Genomic DNA, 16,079 nt, shown 5'->3' with positions numbered 1-16,079 from the left:
AGGAATTTTAAGGCCCCAAAAGTTACCCAAACAAGCTTTATTCGTCACATAGTCATAAAAGCACATACAAATGTAATATTTACAGTGAAAGTGTCACTCAATTGTACACAGAAGCCTGTTTGGTCAATAGTTACAGTTTGTGTGCCCATAATAGTTCATGGATTCCTAAAGCAATCTCTTGGTTCACAATTAGTCAAACCTAACACACAATTCATAGCTTAAAATAGTTTATATAAAACATTTCGTAAAAAATCCATAATAAACACTGTAAATAGGAATATATAATGTTGGGGAACATTAAAATATTGTAGTTCATCCAGTTGTCTAAAAATCAAAAAAGAAAAGAAAATATTAACACAATTTAAAAAGGCACATTTTTAAGTAGAGATGGACTATGACCTAATTATCCACATCCATCCTAAGTATCTCGCAACTGCTAAGAATGTAGGAGATGAGGTATAATATCATACGCAGTATTCTTTCAGATGCCAGACTGCATCTTGTCCCCAAAAGTTTACATACAGGTCTCAGCCATACCCTGCGAGGGGTTTCGTAGGCTGGGCAGGCAAATAACATATGCACAACTGATTCATTGGGGGCCAAACAACTAGGACAATTACTCTCACATACTTTATTCCACCTCAAAGTAAAAGACCTTAGGGGCAGCGTGCCCGCTCTCAGCTGAAAGTAGAGCTTCCTACCTAAAGGTTGGGTGAAAGTGTCCCAATATGGTTCATAACTCGAAACGAGTTTGAACTCCAGGAATTTTCCTGTTAAAGAGGATGCATCGCAGGGCATTCTTTGTTGGAAAACAAGCTGTAGTAGGTGCGTCCCAGAGTGTTGACAATCCAATTTTAACTAGGATAACTTTTACGCCACACAGCCAGCTAATTTTATAAAAGGTTTCAGCTTTTATAATGTCCATGAAACCCTCTTCATATGATGGCAATTCCGGTGTTGTCCACAATCTATGCCAATACAACACAGTGCGTAGCTTTGCAATATCATGGAGGGGTTTCCTCCGAAGATCGTAGAACTGCGGACAGAGTGGTGTGCTTTGTGGGAGATTGGTAATGTCTCTCAAGAACTTATTTTCAGATACGCTTAGTTTTGAATGGTTCTCTAACCCCCAAAGTTCTACGCCATACATCGCAGAGCTAACCACTTTAGCGTCATAAACTTGAAGCACTGGTCTAATAGGTTTCGTCAGAGACCTGTTGTGCTCAAGGCGTAGGGCCCCTGACAACTGCCGATGTCAATCTGGTGCTTACACTTTAAATTGTTTTATATGTTCACCCCTAGGTATGTGAACTCCCTAACTTGTTCCAGGGGACGATTATTCTATAAAATGCCACCTTTAAAAACTTTATGTTGATTAAATGTCATAAGTTTTGTTTTCAACACATTGACTTCGAGACTACAAGCGGAGCAAAAATCCTCAAATACTATTAGGGCTCTTTGGAGCCCAGCCGGGGTCTTCGAAATTATCAATGTATCGCCAGCGAACATTAAAATCAGGATTTTAATCCCTGCTAGAACCGGGGCGTCTGTATTCACCCTTGCCATACAATCCACTATCCCATTAATAAACACAATGAACAAGGTTGGGGCCATAACGCATCCCTGACGCACCCCCCGCTCAACCGGAAAGGAATCAGTCACCTGGCCCTGAGAGCCCCATTTTACTTTTGCATAATTGCCCTCATGTAATCTCTTCAAGAGCGTCAAAAGTTCAGCAGGCAGCTCTAGATCTTGAAGGGTCGTCCATAGCCTAGAGCGGGGGACGATATCGAAGGGCGATTTTAGATCTCCAAAGGCGGCATACATACTGCCTTTGCCCAGAGTCACCACCTTCCATTATAGTAATACAAAACGGAGCACCTGATCAATGGTACTTGTGTAAGTACGGAAACCAGCTTGCAGGGGTGACAATATACTATGCTCTTCAACCCAGTCATGGATCTTGTTAAGAATTAGTCTCCCCAATATTTTTTGGAGCGAGTCAATCAGACTAATGGGACGATAGTTCCCATGCAATGATTTTTCACCTTTCTTATACACAGGGATTATTTTTGTACCTTTCCTGGAGTCTGGTATTGGAGCTCTCCCTCCAACGACAGCACTAAGGGCTGTCTCCACATCATTGGTATTGAAAGGCTCGTCTACAAAAAATATATATTTTGCCCCACCCTCAGTCAACTCTAGTGGGCTACATGCATATTGTGGTCCAAAATGTTTGATCCACTCCTCCTGCGGAACACGTTTAGTTGGAGATTCATGAATACAGTCTCTGTCCCACTTAATAATGGTCCAGAAGGGCTTACTATCTTCTTCTTACTGGCCTCTTTCAGGTCCTGCCATCTCTTTTCATCCCAGGAGCGTTTTGCTTTGGCCATGGAGTTTTTATATGCCTGCCTAGCAGCACGTACTGCGGCTAGATTGCCACCTTTAATGACCTACCCTAAAAGAGCTCTTGTCTGCCGGCAGTCACTATTGTACCAGCGACAGGAATTCTGATATGTTGCCTTCTTTGTTTTGTGGGCTTTTAGAAAATAAGTTCTCAAATGTAAAAATAGGCTATCATGATGCTGGGTAACGTTCTCCATACTTGTACTATTGAGATATGTGTTATGCAACATTATTAGGGCTTGGTCAACCTCCTTAACTATTTTATCCAAGGCCTGTGGATCTTCAGCTACACTCGACCACTTAAGTCGTCTCATGTTATTTGTAGGGAACACCTCATGAGAGTGTTATTCAGCCTCACTAGCGGACACTTGTTCGGACAGCCACCATTTGAAAGAAACACATAAGGGATTTTGATCGCTTTCCAGACGATCCCTCACCTCCATATCATCAACGGTGTGCCAGAGGTTCAGGCTAAAGAGTATATAATCAATCCTGCTTTTACTAAACCCGTTATTAAATGGGTTAAGCCCTAGCTTATCTCGGGAAGTCCTGCCATTTGGTGCCCGAAGCCCCTTCTCTAGGCAGACAGAATTTATCTGTATTACCAGCTCTTTCCATTTTTTTTATGGGAACAAGCTCTAACTTAGGAATTCCCCACTGGGCAACTTCCTCTTCAGTTAGGGGCCAATCCTCCCTAGTAAGTGGCTCGAATGTTGTGTTAAGATCACCTACTATAACTATTTTACTTTCTTGGGAGTGGGAATCAAGGAGCTCATCTAAAGCCGTTAAACTTGAGACCTACCCCCTCTTGCTCCCTTTGCATAGATGTTAAAAATATCAACTTTACCTAAAGATCCCAGATTTAATCTTAGTGCTTGAATATCATTGCTATTGGTAGAGAGTTCCTTAATACTAATGCCTAATGATTGCCAGACCCATATGGTCAAGCCACCCGAGGGGCGCCCTTTTGCCCCATTTAACTGCTGGCACATTAAAATTTAAAAAGCCTTCCCGATATTGTGCACTTAACAGCCACGTTTCCTGAAAGCAGCAAATATCGAAGAGGTCAATAAAGGCAACCCAATCTGGAGAGAGTATTTTGGGGCCAATTCCTGCAATGTTCCATGATAACAAAGTATCCCTTTTAAAATCTTTAGGGCTGGTTATTGGGTCCGTGCAATTCTCTGTACGAGGGTTGCTAGACCTTTTTCGAGCCACAGGATCGGATGCATTTAAGGTTAGATTTTGGACGACCTCAATCGGCCCACTTTGAGCTCTACAAGACCAGGTCATTAATGGGTCACTTTCCCTAGATAATAGCTGGTCTACTCCCCTGTCAGTGCATGTTGTGTACACACCAGTCAGTCAGTCATTACATTCGAGAGTGGAACTACCTATTCTGTTTACCTGTTGTGCATGATGGTTAATAATGTTACCAGCAGGGGGAGACTGTCTAAATTGAATGGACGAATAGTCAGGGGAGCAGGTTCTGGATTCCAGTGTCAATAGATTGTCGACTAAGGTTTCACTCTGCAAAGTTAATTCAATGCAATCTGGAGGATTTGTGGAAGAAGTGTGACTAACTGCTTTCACAATGTCCTCCCTTATAACAGAGCGACAACCCCTTACATGCTGTATCCAGTGTATGACCTTGTTAGTCAGTGAACTTAAGCTTTCTCTTTTATTTTGTCCCAGTTTCGGGATGTTCACCATGAAGATTTTTTCAGTTTTGTAAGAATTAGTAGTTGTACAGACCCCCCACTCTTTATGGTTTACACTCAACCTGGTTGACGGTGTGCTCGTATTAGAGGTCCTACCCAACTGCGGCTGACCCTGCTTACTTGTTGCACTAGTAAGCAGTTAGCCAGTTATAATTCTAGTAGTAGTCGCTGCAGTACTTCTAGCAGGGATCATTGTGGAGGAGATACTCTGCTTGACCACTTCACTACATGGGGGGGCTACTTTGCTCAATATCTTAGTTGCTCGCAGGATAGATGACTTGACCTGGGCAGGTGGCAAGTTGCAAGTAATGTTTGTACTGCAAGTTGGACAGTGGGTACTGGGAAACTTTCCCTGCACCAAAAGTTTGACCATCGATGTTAGATTCGCCATCATGGCTTTCAGGGACCCCACTTCAGTCTTTAGCGAGCGGACTGTCTGAATAACCTCGTGGGTATCGAGAATGCAAGTCACTACCTGATTTCCAGCCTGATCTATATTTGTGGCCAATGGCGTATCAATACTCTGCACACTTCACTCCTCCTGGGAATCAGACATAATGTCAAATCTATTTGTACAAACAACTATTGGGTCAATTGTTATCGCCTGGGTACCATCACTTTCCAGAGGATTTGCGATGATGACAGTAGGAGTTAACTCCCTGGCAGGACTTGTTTGACTTTTGCACTTACTCTCATTAAAACCCTTTTTGGGCTCAAGAAACATATTGGGAATCACAGGACAATTGTCTGAGCTAATCCTTTTTTTTTTTTTTTTTTTTTTATTGGAAATTTTTCAATTTTACGTGCAGGTCACGGCAAAATGTTACAACAGAATTGAATATAAAGTATTTCATTATTTCTTCTCTGTTAAAGAATAAACCACAATATCGTCATAGGGGGAAAAGCAGTTGACATACTTCAAATCTTTCTAATACATAGAGTCTCTTCAACTTAACATCTAGTAATAAGATTAAACAAAAATTACCAAACAATAAAAAAAAATCCAAAAGCAGAGGGGACTAAGGCAAACATCAATAACTCACACATATATAGTCCAGCACACAATGAGCAGATACGTTTCTAATACTTCACTCCATGTTCCCTTCTTTCCATCGCGTAATGGGACCCCAAATTTGCTTACCAAGCTTCCTTCCCTTTTTCCCCTTCCTTGCATATATCTCAGTCTCCAAATTATACACTGCTAGTAGTTTGGCCAACCAATGATGAAATAGAGGTGGCAGAGGGTCTAACCATGCAGATGCTATGCAAAGTCTCATAACTGACAAAGCTACAAACAAAAATTCCCCCCCACCCTGCATTTGCCCCTCGTCCTCATTCACTCCCAGAAGGATTATCGAAGGGGTTAAGAGAATTTCGATTCCCAATACCCTGTTTATAAAACCCTCAATGCCTTTTTTGAGCAGTTGCAGGTGAGGGCATGTCGCAAACACATGTAGCAAATCTGCATCCATGCTTCCACACCTAAAATAACTGATCCCTGTTGTGCCTCCCCACTGAGCTATCTTTGCAGGCGTATGATATAGATGGTATATGGTTTTATAGTGTTGTGCCTGGAGAGGTGCCGAGCACAACAACGTATATCCCTTTTCTAGAGACATGTAGAAGCTTTCCCCCCTAATATCCAAGCTATTTTTCCATTTGTCTGCCCATTTTTCCATATCATCCTGCTTTGAGATTATCAATTCAGCATAAAACCTCTTTATTGTACAATCCTCCCCTACTTGAATCACTTCCATAATAGGTTTTTTTTCTGAAGCCCTGCGGTCCTCCCTTCTTATTAAACAAAAAACTCCTTATCTGTAAATATTTGTAAAATTGTCTAGTATCTAAAGCAAACTTCGTCTGTAATTTAGAAAACTGGTAGACACCTTGTTCCCCCAAAACATCCCCTACCCTTCTGACTCCCTTCCTTTCCCACTCCGTGAAAATGGGGTCGGCAAATACCTCCTCTGGAAAATTTGGATTATCTTTCAATCTGGTATAAAAATTATACTTCCCCAGCCCAAATCTTTTAGAGAAAGCTTTCCAAACTGTATAAGCTGCAATGAGCGTCTTAAACCGTGTCCTTTTGAAATAGCTAGCCTCCGTATGTTTCAAAAGCACATTCTTGGCTTCTGGTCCCAGAACTAGTCCGTATATCGCCAGTGTGCCAAACTCAGTCCAGCCTTCAGACTCTCCCCCCCCCTACTAAGCCTACCATGTATTGTAAAGCTGCTGCCCAATAGTATAGCTTTAACTCTGGCAGTGCCCACCCTCCCCTCTCCCGTGGAAGTGTCATAAACCTGAGTGCCCTCCTAGTTTTCCCCTTTGACCAGATGAATCTATTAATCATATGTTCGATATTCTTAAACAGCTTGGCCTCAAATAATAAGGGTATTGCTCTGAAAAAATATAAAAACTTAGGTAAAACCAACATCTTTACTACATTCGTCCGCCCCACAATAGAAAGATGCAAATTGTCCAATCTATCCAAATACTTCCGCACTTTATTGATTAAAGGTGTTATATTCTTTTCTACTAGGCTATCTAGATCAGCCGAGATAGTCACCCCTAAGTATGTTCCTGCCTGTATCACTCGGCTATCAGTACAGATAGAATGGCAATTTTTAATTATCTGCGTCTTGGCTGCGTTCAGTTTGTAGCCCGAAATTTGCCCAAACCTCAGTGCCTCAATTTCAACTTGTACTATAGCCTCCATAGGGGTCGGCGTAATCACTGCCATGTCATCGGCGTATGCTAGTATCTTACAATGGCCAATACGTGTAGGCAACGGCGTTATTAGCTCACACATCTCTATTCTGCGGATCAATGGATCCATATACACGGCGAATAAAAGCGGTGAGCAAGGGCACCCCTGTCTCGTACCTCTCCTTATCCGGAATTGTCTTGTGGACCCCGCATTTACTCACACAGAAGCCACTGGATCTGCATATAGTGCCTGGATTGCTTTAACAAATCGCTTTTTAACACCTGATCTTTCCATTACGTGCCAGAGGTAGTCCCAGGAGACCCGATCAAATGCCTTTTCTGCGTCTAACAGCATAACCGCCATCGGGTCCCCTGTGACTGCTGTGGCATCAAATAGGGTTATCACCTTACGTGTGTGGTGGGTGGTGCCCCTTCCAGGTATAAAACCATGCTGACTGCTACTCACCACCTTATCTATTACCCTGACATATCTTGTAGCCAAAGCTTTAGAGAATACCTTAGTATCCGTATTCATTAAGGTGATGGGCCTGTACGATCCGGGTTTTCCGGAGGCTTCCCTTTTTTCAAAATTATCACAACTTCCGCGCCCCCCCATGATTCAGGAATAGATTCACCCGTCTGTGCCTGCTGCATTGTCTTAATTATATCCCCTTCTAGGGTATTCCAAAACACTTTGTAAAACTCGATTGGGATTTGATCAGGGCCCGCCTCTTTCCCTGAAGGAAGGTTTAAGACAGCATCCTTGATTTCTTCTACCTGCAAGACCTCTTCCAGACCTTCTGCATCCTCCTCCATTAACTTAACTACCGGGATCTCCTGCAAGTAGTCTCTAATTCCCCGGATATCTCCCCCCAGTGGTTCGTCATACAATTTCTCATAAAAAGTTCGAAAAACTTCCCTTATTTCCTCTGAGTCTGTATGAGTCCTGCCTGAGGTATCCCTGATCTCTCTCACAGTGCCTGACGCTTCTTGTTGCCTTGTTCGTATAGCCAACGTTCTCCCTACTGTTTCACTGAACTCATGGCATCTCTCTCTTTTTGTTGTGTATATTTTCGCAGCTTTTCTGGCAATATCTCCCTCTGTCTCCCCTTTAGCTTTCATGAGTTCTATCATAACAGTATCTAATGGGGTTCCAGTCATGACACACTTCTCCAACTCCTCCTCAGCCTTGAGTACTGCCCCGCTAGTTCTATATTCCGCAACAGTTCCTGCTTTCGTTTAAAAGAATTAAAGCTCAGCGTTTCACCCCGAACCCCCGCCTTAAAAGCATCCCAGACTACCCCTGTAGCAGCACTACCCCTGTTGATCCCAAATAATTCCCTAATCCATTTTTTCATATGCTCCACATATTTATCTTCTTGTAGAAGCCCTCTTTCAAAAGTCCACATTCTTTGCTGTCTAGTGTTTGTTGGCTTCCCCGCCTAGCACCTCACCCCGCAGACCGCTGTCATCATTCTCGGCGTCTGGTTGCTCCGCTCGCTCTTCTCCGTGATTCAGCTGCATCTCATCTGTTCCCCCGGGGGGCTGTGCCTCATATCTCGGGTCAATGACGTCATCCTCAGCCTCAGCCTCCTGACGTACGACCTTCCCTACAACAGTCAGTAAGCTCAGCTGCTCTGTAACCCCGGTGGGCCCGGTAACATCCACAGGCGCAGGCGCCCTCTCTGATCTGGCCGCCGGGAATGACTCAAACAGCGTAGGCTGCCGTAGGCTGACTTCCCTCGGGGGATCAGAGCCAACATCCATGCTCTTGAAGGGTCCTTTTCCAGGTAGCTCCTTCTTACCCTTCTCGGCTTCTCTGACCTGTTTTCTTCTATCGGTTGCAGACAGCCTCTCCTCTTCGCGCAGCCTGGCAGCCTCCCTTCGTGCTTGCGCTCTGTGACAGCCCTTTGCCCTCAGATTTGCCGCTGGGATATCAGAGTCGCTCGCTAGTAGATCCTCATCCTCTCTCCTAGTCGCGTCTTTAATCGCCCTCTGTACTTTCGGGGCCATGACCCGCTTTACAGTGTCCCAACCCGTATAAAAGCGTCGGAGTGTCTCCACAATCACCAGCCCGGCTATCCGCCAGAGAGCACTCGGGTCCTCCTTAATATGGCTGTACACGCGAGCTGGGGGCCACTCCGCTTGAGTAAACCCGCTGATGTAATCCTTGAGCATCACTCTACCCGGCTCGGCTGTAATTTCTCCAACATTCAGTACACACAGTACACAGCATGCAGCATACTCTTACATATGCTCTAAAGAGAGGGTCCGACAGTCTCGGATTTGCTTAAGCCAGGGATCAGCACATCACCATGGGAGAGTAGGTTGGGAGATACTAACTCCTAAGGTCTGTCGGCGGCCATCTTGCCTCCCAGGTTGTCTGAGCAACTTATCAGTGGCTTGTCCCTCGCATGCAATTTTGGCTTAGAGACCAGTAAATCCTCTCATTTCTCTATGAGTATGTCAATGCGATCTATCTTGCTGCATTTTTTGGGTGCTTTCCTAGCCTTTTTCCCTTAACAAATTTTTCCGCCCTACCCCTCTCCCCCCCTCTATAGAATTTCTTTTCCCCATCACTAGTTGATAGTATTGATTATAATAAAATCGACACAGTTGACCTTTAATAAACTTTAGGCTGTTTTTTAAATATCAATTATTACCACAATACAAGAAGTGAATGACAAATGACACTAGACAGTCCCTTGTTACACTTGCAGACTCCCAAATAGGCCTGCACTGGGCAACACACAAAGGGGGGGGGGCTGCCCTGCCTCTTCCTGGCATTGACGGGCAAGGACAGGCTCGCCCTTGGCAGCAAACTAATTTCAGTTGTTGAGAGCTGACTGCGATAGACTCAACGTTGTAACTACAAACGCCAGAATAACACGATAGGAGATTTTCACAATTTTCTTAGATATTTTATCTGCCCAATTTCTTTTCTATACATCTATGAAGTCAGGCGAATAAGGACTTCAAACAGGTTATTCTACTAAGAGAGATACAATCATTTCGATTTATGCCGTGTCGCACATTACCACTATAATCAGAACTTCCGTGGTTGAGGGTCTCCCAAGATATGATTTTTTATGTCCTGAGGATGGTCTCGGAAACGCAAGAATAGAGACCGAAACGTCGACGCTTGCTTTTTCTACCGGATAATAAATTAGATTGTAAATAGGTAGAAAAGCTCTTGCAATTGTTGTATAGAGAATTTTTGTAGATCAATTTATTTGTATGTTCTCTTACAACGTTGTATATTTATCATGTACCCTTGTAACAAATATTAAATCCGAATACTCTTTCATATACACCCTTTCTTTTGCTCTCTTTTGTCTCAAAAAGATCACTGTTTAATGACAAACAGAAATTGACTTAAAAAACATTTGTCACAGTTGTTGTGCATTAACGGCATCAAATATATCAGGTCGTACGATGGTAGATATTTAAAATAATATTTGAAACATAAAGACAATTAAAACCCTTGAAGGTCCAATTACCCTAACATATCTATTGCCCAAACCCTCAAGGGTATATTGGGTTGCTCACTTTTGTGTACCATGTTAACCAATGTGGCATGGGATTTGCAATGGGAAAAATGACGTGGGCCCATTTTCCAGCATCAGAGCTTATAAAAACATATTTTATAAGTACTCTACATATATCTACAGGACCCCCACCCCAGAAACACCTAGAGGAGACCTTGCGGGTTGTAAATATGTAAAGATATAGCAGATACTCCCTCCACAGTGCTCCTACCACCAAGGTCAATTTTGGACAGCACTTTATCACAATGTGGGGCATGAAATGTGCCATTTCACTTAACCCAGGGCATATAAAACTCATTTTATAAGGGTCCTCCTTTAAATACCTGATCTCACACCCCTGGGATACCTAGAGGATACCCTGGGGTTACTTAATATGCCCAAATATTGTAGGTTATCCATTTTAAGTGCGCCAAACACCAAAGTCGAGTTTGGGCACTTTTTTTTATTTAAGCAGTCTTGCAACACAAAGCCACTTTTAAACTGACCTCAGGCTTCAGCAGGGCACACATGCAAGTGTAGAAAGGGCTGCTGGCCTCTAGACTGCCATGCCCTTTTATATACTAGAGACTGATAGGTAGTTTCAATCCCCCTGCCCTATTATGTACTAGGGCCTTAGAGGGTAGGTCATGCTAATCACAGGGGTCCCCCAATCCATAGTGTAACCTAGTGTATGTAGGTGTTTTTACTGTATTCTAAATGTGTCTCTTTCAGCATAGCACTGGCCTTGGGCCTAGTTCGGCAGAGTTCCAAGGGTCAATCAGAGTCAGTTACCACTAGTACCAGTCAGCAAAAAGTTGGGGGGTGCCCAGGGCCCAGGATGACTTTCTAAGACTCATTCATTGTAGTTCTTAGGGGTCACCCCGTAATGCTTATTATTTCAAAACATTTGTACATCCACTGCAACTCGCTATTAGGAAGGGGTGCCCTTGACACGCCCCTTCCTAATATCGATTCGCAAATCGTATCTTGCAAGTCGGTAATAGATCACCAATTCACAAAATAGGGTTAGTACATGCCAAAAAGCTCTTTGGCGGTTGCAAGCAACCCAATTCTACATTTGTGATCGCTAAAAATGGTCGTACATGTGACCCTGAATTATTTAAATGTGTTGGTTTTAGGGGGGAAATGTTTGCAGACGAAGTTGTGCAAATCCTTTACATTTTGCATTTGATTAAATTGTAAGGGTGGGCGTAGTTCGCGAAGTAGCGCTACGCGAAGCTACGCGAAGTGCACTTCGCACTACGCAAACTTTACGTAGCACTACGCGAGCTGCGTAGTAGCATGTTCACACTGTGCAAGATGCGTTTTCAATGATTGCACAGTGCGAACAAGCATCCGGCACTGTGCCATCATTGAAAACGGAATCTTGCACAGTGCGAGCTGTAGTTTTCTGCTGCTCGAGTAGATTTTTACTCGAGCAGCAGCTTTCTCAACGTAAACTGGTAGTTTCTCATTGCGAGCGGTCGCAAGCATGCGCAACCACTCGCAATGAGAAACCTGACCTGCCCGCGTTGAGAATCTCGCCGGGATGTCATTTTGCTTGCTCGCGGTCGCGAACATGACGTTGAGGACCGCGAACAAGCAAAAAATTACTGCTGCACTACGCTACGCTGCACTACGCGTGTTCGAACTGTGCTACGTGCAGCTCGCGTAGTGCGAAGTTGCGCAAACTTCACAAACTACGGGAGCATAGCGTAGTGCTTCGCCCAGGGTTATTAAATTGTAAAGTTTATGAACTCTGCCGAGTTTCAATTGTGGGCTCTGTTTCTTTGAAAAAAGGTACTGGGGAAGGGACTAAGACACTGAGGGGAATGGTAGCACATACTAAGTTTGGGGTATGGGACATATGGATTGGTTGAAGGCAACTATGCATGGTAGCTGTTTGAATCTATTGAGTACTGGCCTCTGGTCCACTGGGCATGACTGAAAGCTGCAGTAGAAGTTGGGTACTGAGGTGCTGGGCACAGGATGTTCTCTTTGGCTGCACCCTGTATCTTGTTCCTGGCTTACACACAGGAAGGACTTGCTGACCGGGTACTGGAGGCTGGGTTACTAGGGCCTGGGAAAAGCCTTGGCCACATGCCTATTGGGTACATGTACAAGCTGCACCCAGCATGTTCTAGAGATTGGGAGCCTCATTATGAGGTATTTGCGCAGGTGCCCTACGTCAAAAGAAAAGGGCAGGAATTGTGCCATATCTATGAGATACAGCGCATTCCTGTCCTTTTCACCTGTGCTGGAGCACAATGGGCTACCATGCGCCGACGCAGATACCCTTGTGCCATGGTACAAGGATGGCTGCATTGTAGGGGTGATTGTTTTGTGCAGGAAGAGGAATCTTTCTGCATTGGAGGAGAGAAGAAATAAGGATATTTCTCCTCATTGAGCCTCCCTAACGCGACCCCTGGGGTGGTGTTAGAATCAGACGCATTCCCAGGTTTACTATTCCTCGTAAATCTGAGAAAACATCAGATTGCAAGGTGTGGCTTGGGAACACCCACAGCAACACCCATGGGGCACCCCTTTCACACAGTGTTCTGAGTGAAAGGGACACATATTTACAAGGCCATGAAAAGCCACGCAAAGTGGCTTTGCGTGGCCTTGTAAACTGTAAATACTTTGTAAATATGCTGTGGCACATTGCTCCACTGGAGGGTCAAGAAAGTGATGCCCTTGCAGTGCAAAAGTGCCGCTAGGGGCATCATAAATTAGGCCCTGAGTTACTGTAGCCAGGGCCAAATGCATGCTGCAGTAAAAAGTACTTGAGGCATGGAAAGGTCTGCCCAAAGGCAATGAATTGTGGGTGCTGGGTTTTAGGGTACAGGGTGTGGTCAATGGCAAAGCATTGTAAATGTGACATACAGATATTTTGCAATACTATGATTTTAGGAATATCGGCCCCTTAACACAGTTTTCAAAGTTGTTCATGTTTTTCATGTAACTCATCTATTGTGTTTTACCCTAGAGAGTTCTCCTCCCTCATAGAAAAGTAGAAGGATTCAGAGGGACTTATTTATTGGTGTTTGGGGTGCTGTACTTCATTCCACCAAGTCAGCGGAACGATGTGCTCTGGTGCCTTGGTGGAGTAAAGCCTGCTGCATTTAGAGATGGCAGACATCTCTGTGTGTTCAGCACAGCTGCCACCATATTCAATGCACCTGCGCGGGAAAGTTTTTTAAAAAAATTATAAGAAATTTGTTAATGAAAAAATAAAAATAAATGGCCAAGAAATGCTGGAAGTTTTCTCCCAGTGTGTGGCAGTCATTTATGTGTTTTCCTATTCAGGACGACTGGTCTTTCCCTGAACAGGGAGAAATGACACAGAGCACCTGCGCTAAATAAGGTAGATGACTGAAGGTACTTGGACTCACAGCCCAATGTCAGACTGTCCACAGGTCAAAGGTTTCCATTGGCAGAGCCACCAGATGCTCTGCTGTTGGAAACATGATGATTCCCTGGACTCTAAACAGAGCAGGAAAGCTGCACGTTTGGCAGCCTGGGTACACGCTGCTATGTTTTTGGTGGCATGTCATGTCTGCTAAACACTTAAGAAGACCTATGTCTCTCCTAGATTGGGTCAGAATGGGTCAGACTTGGTTGGTTTGCTGAATTTTAAATAGGGCTCCTGGTTATATGATATTTTTTGTTGACATTTCCGTCTGTATTCATCCATATTTCTTTTTTTCTCATTTTTTCTGTATTTATCCATTTTTATTTTGTGCTTTCTGTATAAATGAATCTACAATGGGTATTTTTTCACATTTATTTAACTGATAAATGTATACTCACATTTGAATGTCCAAAAGGTTTCAGCAGCATACATTGCAATAGCGTTATCTGAAAACACTTGCATTGTAGAATACCATAAATAACTGTAGATCTGCACTTAATTAAGCTTAATTTGGAAATCTAATGTCTTTTTTAATCTCCCCTACCTCTCAATCTGTACACCTAATGACCCGGCGCTCATGATTGATTGTAGAAAAAAATATCCAAAGAATACCTTTTTTCCATATCTTTCTGTATTTAAAAATAATTACAGACAGGAAATAGTTTTCTGTTAATCTCCCGGGTGGGGGCCGGTTTTGGGCTCCTGGGTGCCGTTTTTGTTACAGGGTCGTTTTTGCAGCATAGATGCAAAATCGGCCCTGTACCAAAATCGGCCGAAAACGAAAACCGGCCCCAGCAAAGAGCTCCGCGGCACCTCCAACCCCCCCCCCTCTCACCCCCCCGGGGAGGGGGTGGGGGGGGCGCCCACGCACTTTGCCAGGGCCGATTGTGATTCGCAGTCCGGCCCTGGGTATGTCTACCAATAAGGATTGGTTTTGGCATCCTCTATGATGGGAATCCTGTAGAGTGCTGATGTACTCAATGAGTTAGTCCTCCTTGTTAGGGCTTGATTACGGATTGCACAGTACTGGCACGGTGGTAAATATGCAGGCAAAAATAATGTTACTATGCGGTATGGGTAATTACCACGTGGGACTGGATTTACTGGTCATTAAGCGACTTGTAATTCCCCATTCCATGTAGTTTAACACATACATTTACCACATGCTCTGATCAGGTGGTAAATATATTCTTCAACTTCTAAGTGGCGTCGTGGGGTGTAGGAAGGAGAAAGTGGGGAGTAGGAGATGGTTGGGGAAAATAAGTTCTGGCTGCGAGAACTTTGTATGCTCAACACTGCTACTAAAATGGTGAAAGAGGCTGGAATGCTGCTGCAGACAGAGTCTCATGCACGTTTTAACAGGCAGACATAAAGCCTGGTATATTCAGATGTGGTGTTGCGACACACAGGATTTGGGGCACACCAGTAGGTGAGGGGGGGGAAGCAGACACTGACAACCAGAAGTGTGTGAAAAAGGCCGCTTTATTGGAATCAGGTGCACGTAGAACACATCCCCCTTGGCCTGTGCCGAACAAAACTACTGCTCACTAAATAGCAAACTGCCCAACAGCCCCCCACCCCCACCCCTAAATGTAAACCCGAACATTGCAACAGTAATACAACAACATACGCTCATCAACCTGCCCCTCTACTAAATGCCCCTAATGACCTCGATGACCCCAACCCCCGCTACCATACAGTCCCAGGCCTCCAGCCACACCACCCTATCTCCTTAGGACAGCGCCCCCACAACGCACCTGTTCCAGCAACAAAAAACACAACCGCAACCCTACCCAGTGCACCATCAACCAACAAAGCCCCTCGGGACCATGTCCCCGACCCCCCCCCCCCACAAGGAAAAAAACCCCGGGACCATGAAATAAAAAACCCTACTAAAGGGAGGGAGGGAGGGCCACAAAATTGCTATGACCTGGCTGCTGTGTCACCGCACCACAAACAGTGCGCGGTGACACAAAATGGCCGGTTTTGTAGTCCCCCAGCCCAAATGAAGCCCAAAAACCGCCCAACCAGCCCAAAGACGCCGCTACGGCGAGACCCTAGTGTCAAGCTTCCCCCCCCCTCCCCCGGTGCCCCAAACTTCCCCGGGGGGGCGAGCCTCCCGCTGGTCGGCCACCCCCCCAAATCCCCATTGGGGCACACCAGTAGGTGAGGGGGGGAAGCAGAGACACTGACAACCAGAAGTGTGTGAAAAAGGCCGCTTTATTGGAATCAGGTGCACGTAGAACACATCCCCCTTGGCCTGTGCCGAACAAAACTACTGCTCACTAAATAGCAAACTGC

General features: G+C 44.6%; 1 protein-coding gene across 1 annotated transcript in view; it reads left to right on the top strand.

Annotated features, from left to right (window-relative positions):
* SLC13A1 (solute carrier family 13 member 1) overlaps positions 1 to 16,079 on the top strand; it is a 328,809-nt gene that overhangs the window by 179,776 nt on the left and 132,954 nt on the right. The window lies entirely within an intron of this gene.

This window comes from Lissotriton helveticus, chromosome 1_1 (assembly GCF_964261635.1).
Source record: "Lissotriton helveticus chromosome 1_1, aLisHel1.1, whole genome shotgun sequence".
Classification (NCBI taxonomy): Eukaryota; Metazoa; Chordata; class Amphibia; order Caudata; family Salamandridae; genus Lissotriton; species Lissotriton helveticus.
The sequence above is the reverse complement of the archived record's forward strand: the minus strand, read 5'-3'. Positions and strand labels throughout refer to the sequence as shown.